General features: G+C 33.7%; 1 pseudogene; it reads right to left on the bottom strand.

Moving 5' to 3' along the window:
- Positions 1-2,853: 2,853 nt before the first annotated feature.
- LOC120146004 lies at positions 2,854-3,636 on the bottom strand (annotated as a pseudogene).
- Positions 3,637-8,680: the final 5,044 nt, after the last annotated feature.

Here is an 8,680-nt window from a genome sequence, read left to right as displayed (position 1 = left end):
ATTACAAAAGGGGAAAGACTGTAACATCTAATAACCCTAAATATGAAAACACGCATATTCCCCCTTGTCAAACGGTGTCGTTCGCGTGTTGTGATATAAACATGTTTTAGGGTTTTATAACACCTTATTCTCATTCCTTCACCCCTTCTCAATCGCTTAAAAAAATGAGAAGGGGGAGCCACAGTCATGGCACATCACTCAGATCACCATATGTGGCAACCCAAAGCCCCGGCCACCATAACTCGATGGCCATTGGGTTAAAGCACTCGAACAGCCACCAAGACCCAACCTTAAAGGTACGAGATTTTACCTTCGATAATAGGCACTCCTCACTCAAATGGGGTTATCGACAACAACTATTGGATGAAGGGTAAGAACTCTATATTTTTGCTCTCTGATTTTTTCTTTTGGGGTTCGAATCCTTTCTTTTTTTTATTTTTTCTGTGTTTTCCTCTCGGTTTTCCCCTTTTTGTTCCACCAAATGATTTCCCCCTTTTTATGTTTTTTTCTCGTTCCCGAATATCCCATCTCTTTTTGTGTCTTTTGCTTATAGTCCCCCCTTGGTTGATGGCATGATGATATCTAGCAATAGGGAATAGGATTTTAGTTGAGTAAATGGAAATCTCTTATTGTTTAGGTTTGTATTATTTTTTTAATTTAGGGTTCTAATTTTGGTGGTTGGATCACTGTAGATGATAACTTGGAATTGATTTGGTTTCTGTTTTGCAAGTTGGTGACGATAGCGGCTGTCGGTGGTGGTTCACGCACCGGTTGGAGGAGTTGAAGAGTCGGGCGCGTGTACCACACATGCCGACGATGGACGACTCAAATTCTCTGGCGGCGGCTGGATATCTATTAGGGTTTTGAAAACCTAATTTTAATTGGGTCTAGTCTTGCTGGGACTCGGGTCAGATCCAGGTAGGCCTGAATCAGTTGTAAATGGGTTCCGATAGGCTGCTTTGTAATGGCTTTGGGCTTGGATTGTATTTGGACCTACAAAAAAATAATGTATAATAATAATAATAATAATAATAATATAATTAATAATAATTTTGTAGACCCAGACAAAAACGGGTGACTACAATATACGGAGATGGAAATTTGGTCACCGTTTCATCAATATAAGGAATGAGGGAATGAGTGATGATTGAAGAATAAACTTGTTGCTTCCGTAACGTATAGCTAGATTCATCAACACCAATGGAGTTGGGAAGCCGAGAACTGAAATGCGCCTGAAGATTCCATGCATCTTTTGTTTGTAACATTCTGAGAAGAATGTAGCTAGATTCATCAACACGAGTCGCTTGTTTATGATTTACTGTTGTTGAAATCAATGCTGGAGATAACTCATCCAATGCAGCTCATGTCGGAAAAATTGTGATAAATCAGAAACTTTGATCCGTATTTTCAATGGATGAAAATGGAAATACGAATAATAAATTTTTTAATTCATATTTTATTCCATGAGATCTTTATAACGATATCTCATATGCTCAAAATAATTTAATGATAAATAAAAAATTGATGCTCAAAATAAGTTACGTGAGAATTGTGTAAGAAAAATAAAAAAACCCTTAATTCACATTGATAGAATCACAAGACCCACTTACTAATTATTGAATGTTTTAAGTTGAAATTGTGCCTCGTAAACCCATTGAAGTTGGGAATGCATCAGCATGATGTGGGTGAACTGAATGTTTGATTGGGGCTTGATAGATATTTTATTTCTCTTTACGAATTAAATTTTTTCTTAAATGTGGTATATCTTTTTGAATTAAAAAGATATTTTGTGATTTCCTTACATTCAAATATTAATATGGTAATGTCTTGCAGTTCATGAATATATATATATATATATATTCAATTATTCTACTATGTGAAACCCTATAAATACCGTGCAAACTTTCTAGGTTAGACCCAACTTAAAAACTCTTTTCTACTCCTCTGGTTTTCGGTAAACGTAAGTTATGGTTCGTAATCTCTACAGTTATACTATTGTACGTTGATTATCACGTTGTTATATCCTGAGAGACAGACAACCAACGATCTCGAGCACCAAGGAGTGACCGAAAATCTGTCTTAAGAAAACTGTATAGCTACAGGCTTCAACTTGTTTCAATCTATTAATCTACCAGAGATCGAATTTTTATTTAATATAATTTTTTTTCTTTCTCTTTTCGTCTCGAATTGTTATAATTGTAACAACTCATCAGCTTGATACCTGAATTATTCAATGAATTATTTCGAATTTTGCGTGATCAAATCTCTCAACAGGCCACAAAAGCTACTCTACCACTGTTGGTTCAAATCCATCCATGAGAAAGAAACAAAATCAAGGCAGCTGAAGCAGGTGCAGTACTGATCTTGATTGACTTGCTTTTCGATTCTTCGGAGAAAAGGGCTTATGAGATGATACTAACAGTGCTGGATGCAGTATGTGGATGTGCCCAAGGCAGAACCGAGCAGCTAAGCCATGTAGCAGGGCTTGCAATCGTTTCAAAGAAGATACTTAGGGTCTCTCAGGTTGCGAGTGAAAGGGCAGTGAGGATTTTGCTATCAATTTCCAAGTTTTGTGCTTCAAGAGATACTGCAATTAGGCGTTGTGGCTAAACCGTGCTTAGTGCTTCAACTGGATTGTGGATAAAAGACTAAAGATAGGAGCAACATATATAAGAAACAGTGATGGCAAAATTGACATGAACTCCTATCGAGCACGTACAGATATTTGACACTCATCCGAGTATAGGACCATAACTTATACATTTCTCATATACTCATTATTTCATCACAAATATTTTGGTTCTATAAATAAATATAAGAAGGAAACAGTGATATAGCAGAGCGCAATGCACATGCATTTCCCTGATCAAGTCCTGGAGACAGTATCATCACTATACAAATCAAATGGATTCCAATTACCAAACAGCTGATTCGGATCGTGAGTTTCGGGTTCTAGGTCTGTTTCTTGTGTTACTTGCAAGGATGGACTCATGGAGGACTGAGAACTCGACCACAGTATATCTTGAGACGAGGAATCATCACCTGGCAATGGGGGCAATGAGTAGTTAACAAGATAGTGTATCTGTTCATCATTGTTCAAATGGTTTTCATTGGATAAATCTGAACGAGTGAGGCATCCGATGAGACCATTATCCTCTGGTAGCTGAATACTCGATTCCATGTTGGAGTTCGATAATCTCGAAACCTGTAGAGACTGATTGAACTTTCTCCGCAACTCCGGGACTTCGAACCCGGACTTGTTTTCCGGTTGTTGATTATTCAAGAAGTTTGCATAAACGAGTGTGAGATCGATATGAGAGCTATCAGACATGGCTGAGGAGCAATTGGACTCAACAGAGGCATAGGAATGCCTCATCGAATCACATGATAAACTCTTCGAGTGAACGCCATCGATTGGTAGCCTTAGGGCTTACCTCTTCTGTTTTTGCGGCAACCACCACCAACTGGCACGTTGCGAAGCGAGCCACCTTTGGTCCAATATCCTCTACAGCCTTCGCAAAAGTACCTCGGTTGTGTTAAGCTATAATTGTTGTAATAACAAAATTTGGTATTGGAAGAACCACATCGTGGACAATTTGGTGATGTCTCCATCCTAGGCTTCCACCCTCTCTCCATAACCAATACCCTTCAACTGTCATCAATGGAAGCTAGAGAGGGGTTGTCAATTGAAGAAAAGCAAACAAAGTGAATATAGTTATAAGCTAGAGATTGGGGCCATTGTGTCGGTGTAATGAAGGAGGTTTAGGAAGCAAATGCCTCGAGAGGCACAATCAGGTTTTCTTTCAGTAGCCGACAACCTAGATATGAAAATGAAGATATATGTATATGTTTACACGTATATGGACTTACAAATCCAAGGGGTTAAATAAAGAAGAGATGCACATGGTTGGTGTGTTTCTTAAAGGAGGAATGTCTCTTTAGTCGGTTAATGGTCGGTAACTTTGAGAAAGGATTTCTAGGATCATGCATTTTTTTCTCTTCTTAAAAATGAATGCCATCAAAATGTTGAACAAAATGAAGACACCGCACTTCTTAATCCTATGCATACATACATATAATAGTAGAGCACTTATCAATATGGAAGCTTGATAAGGAGCTTTAAATATCTTTAAATATCAAAATTATGTATACCAAAAATGCTTACTAATAAAATATGAAATCTCTCAAGCATTTCTACAGTGCTTTGGAGTGGAAGTAAATACAATATCAATCCAATGTATAAATACACATTTACAATTTTTCTCACAATAATAACTCCACCATTGATTATATATTCTTGTTCTAAACTTTGTTATGATCGGTCTAGTTATAGTACCATTACCTGGTTTCGACGTTTAGTTTAGCAGGAGACGTCACATTCGAATAATAGAGTAAATCGAGTCCAAACATATTCAAAACATATATTTTAGAATCATAACAAGGCATTAAACAAGTGTAAAAGAAACATTTTGTAAAAAAGAAAAAAGATAAAAAAGACGTAAATTACAAGTTTGGTCGCATTTGTTTTAATTTTGTTCAGTTTTGATCATTGAATTGAAAAAGGTTTTATTTCAATTGTTGAAACGGTCCTTCAGTGGTCCGGGATCGAATTTTGACTTGAAATGAATTTTACCTTTTCAAAGTCGGCAACAACCTTTTAGGTTAGATAAGGTCGGATACCTAAATTTTACCTTTTTTACCGGATCTACGTCTTACTAGAGATTTACTTGAAAATGTTCGGAAGTCAATTACATGTGAAGAATGATGAACACCCTCACATCGCCCTTTTGATAATAATACAGTTATGGATTGTCTTAATAGAGAAAGTTAAAGTTTAAGTCAAAATTTAAAAGAATGATCCCTTTACTTACCTTTTTAAGATTATATCATTTGTAAAATAAAATAAGATTGTGGTAAAAAGTAAAAAAAATGAAATTTAAGTACAATATGCAAAAATAGAAAAAGTCACATGTACCAAAATAAAAAATAATGTGAATCATACATGACATAATGAATCATACTAAATTTAATATACAAGAACAACAAAATATAAAGAACACTGAAATAAATAAATATAATATACTCCAAATAAATAAACGAATAAATAAACAAATTATAAATATAAAGAAATAAAAAAAATTAAAGAAATAATAAAAATTGGGAAAAGAAAAAAGTTAATTGGAAAAAATATTAAAAAAACCTGCAACAATTAAGCAAATTGAAAATCAATTTTTTAAAAAAAATGGAGATGCGGCAGAAACTAGAAAAAAAAATATAGTCACCATTTTTCATCTATTGCCTTATATTATTATTATTATTATTATTATTATTATTATTACAAAATAGCCGAACCAAACACAAACCCGGGATCAAACCAAAGTCCCAATCTAAACATCTAACCTAAACCTAACCCTAACCCCTCTTCTCAGCTGTCGCCGCCAAAGAGGAGCTCCACAGTCAGCCGTCGTCAAGCCTAGCCGAACAAATCCATCTGAAATTTCAACAAACCTTGAAAATTCCGGGGCATTAAAAATGCAAATCATCATGCACAGTGTTAACAGAGGAGCAAGTAGGATTAGGTTATTTTTTTATTTGAAAAAGATATGTAATCTAGGGTATAAAAACCCGATGAAAAAGTTGTAAAAGAGATCCTCTCCCTTCATTTTTTGAAGCAATAGAAATGCAAATTTTTTTAAGGTAATAAACTTTTTTTTTTCAGTTTCGAAATAAAAAATATATATGTATATAAAAAACACAAAAGAACAAAAGGAAGTCCAAGAGTTACCAGAGAAGGGATTCGAATCGAAGGGTCAGTTCATCTTCGTGTGGTCGGGGATAGGGGAGCCAAACGTTGAGGGTTTTTTGGGGTATTTAAGAGTAATATTTGGTAATTTTGATCCTAGATCGGGGTTTAGGAGAGTGAAACGAAACATATATATTTTTTGGGTCAGTTCGGGAGCTCTAACCACCGTGTGTGGTGGTCGGAACGGAGGTCGAGACAGAGGCTGAGGGGTCGGTCGAGTAGAGGAATAGGAATAATAGAGAGAAGATGAGAGTTTGTTTTAAGTTATAAAATGAAAAAAAGGGAAAAGCATATTTTATAGTATAAACTTAGGGGTTATTTCGTCTTAAGTCCCCCTAAGATTCACGAGTTTTTGCACTTTGGTTACCTGCGAGGACCAAAAATATTATTTTCCCTTTTTTATATTGCATTCATTTGGTTATTTTCCTTTTTTCATGCTATATATTGATGGTATAATTACGTTCATGTCCTCCTGGTTTTAGCATGTTTTTGCATTCTGGGAACCTACGGAGATTATTTAATTTTATTGGACTAATTTTATATTTTTTGCATTTTTATTTAATAGTGTATTTTAGGCTTGTAAAAATGCTTTATTCCTTCCAATTTCAGTGTGTTTTTATATTTTGGTCACTAAACTATTTTTTTTATTTTTGTTTTAATTCAGTTACTCAGTTTTTAATTTATTTTAATTTGGTCCTTTTATTACATGTTCAAAATTTTAATCCTATTAATTTAATGTCAATTAGATTAAGTCCTTTTATACGTAATTTATTAGTTTCAATTAAAATATGTTTATTTGTATTTCTTTCTTGCATTTAATTTATATAATTGTTTGCTTGATATTTAAAATGTATGCCTCCTTTATATTTATTTAATTTAATTAGCCTTTTTGGAATTTATCCTTAGATTAGATCTTTAAACTTAAATTTGATTTAGTAATTAGGGTTTCACCTTAGTTTAAATTAGGGAGCAATCAAATTCAAGTTTTTTCATAAAATGATCGATTACTCGAGTTGATTGTTTAAATCCCCAAATCGTTAATCATTGACTAATTTTAAAACTTATTTAGTTCAATCCCTTAATTTTTAATAGTTAATTAGCACAATTATTAGAGCTTTTATTTATTGGTTAGTTCTTAAACTTTAGGTATTATAGATTTAAACCTTCTACTTTAGACTTTTACACTTAGGTCCTGGACTTTTGTTTCTTTTCATTTTAGTCCTTAAAATATTATGTAGAACTTTAAATTAACATAATCAATTTGGATAATTAGAGCCTCCACTTTAGGTTAGATTTCAATTTAGTCCCTTTAATTTAGGGAGTAATCTGAGTAGGCCCTCGCCTAAATGCTCAAGGGGCCATCTTGATTATTCGATTTAATAACAAGATAAAAGCAAATAGGATTAATAATAGAACCTACATTTTTAGGTTTAGTTCAAAGTATCGAACTTCAAAAAGTACGATGGGACCACCTGTCCATCTACCCACCTCATTATGTATTGTAGGAGAATGACTGGCTATACTAAAAATGAAAAGCTATTGATACATTATTTCCAGGACAACTTGTCTAGGTCTACTGCAAAGTGGTACAACCAGCTAACCAAATCTCATATCAAAACATGGAGGGATTTGGCCAAGGCATTTTGGAACATTACCACCATGTCACTGATTTGGTCCCTGACCGATGGTGTAACACCCCCAATCCGTATCCGACCCAGATACGAATTTGAGGTGTCACATTGAGTTTTTAAACATATATATTTATAAAAACTATAGGAAATTTTAAACTTTTATTAACATAAACTGGTAATTACATATTGAAGTTCGAACCATTACAAAATTGGTCAGAGCATGCGTACTTCACGACTCTATTTACATGCCAACATATCTATTACATAACCAAAATATACTGTGTAAAGTACTTCTGATATGATCTTCACATGGAGATATGCTGCTCTACTACTCCTAAGGTTGGTCTTCTTATTCTTCGGTACCTACGTTTAAATCACTTACACGCTAAGTCATAGACTTAGTGAGGCATAAACATATAATAAAGAATTTTTATAAGTATAAACATGCAATATACTATCTAAATACAATTATGCATGTCATATCATAATTTTTCATATCATGAATGAAACAATGAAAATAATAATATTGTATTAAGATACAATTATATGCATACTCTTATGTCTTTATAAGCCCATGTACATTATTGAGAACTCAAGGTATACGAGTACTATGAGGTTGTTCACACATATGTTGTCACCACAACTCATATAAAATCCACTAAGTGGTATATGAATTATGTGTCCCGAAGGACCTATCCATATGTTCGAAGAACATAGGTAATTGTCCATATATCCTGAAGGACATATGTAAATTGTCTATATGTCTCGAAAGACATAGGTAACCCTCAACTCTTGGCATGCCAACTATACCTCTAGCTCTCCTTTCACATAACATTGGCATTCTCTTTCATATCATTTTCCATATTCATATAAGCATATAGGACATTTCCTTATGAATCACATTCACATGTCACATGGCTTGTTTCTTGTTCTTATGTCTTCTCATAGGCATAACTTCATGTTCACATAGTCATATCACTCAATCACATATACATTTACTCATATATTTCATTATACAAATTCCTATAATTTATTACACAATCATTTATTCATTTTCATATAATCTACGCATCAATGCCATATAGTTTTTATCCTATTTTCACATGATCACTATATCATATTTCTTATACACTAATTTCTATTTTCAATTAGTTCATTTTCACATAGCTTATCACATAGATATATATATTCTCATAAATTATCATTACTCAATTTCTAAAATATTCACATATGATTTCCTGGACCT

The sequence above is a fragment of the Hibiscus syriacus genome, unplaced genomic scaffold, assembly GCF_006381635.1.
Source record: "Hibiscus syriacus cultivar Baekdansim isolate YM2019G1 unplaced genomic scaffold, ASM638163v2 tig00110895_pilon, whole genome shotgun sequence".
NCBI lineage: Eukaryota > Viridiplantae > Streptophyta > Magnoliopsida > Malvales > Malvaceae > Hibiscus > Hibiscus syriacus.
This window is presented reverse-complemented; position numbering and strand designations above follow the sequence as displayed.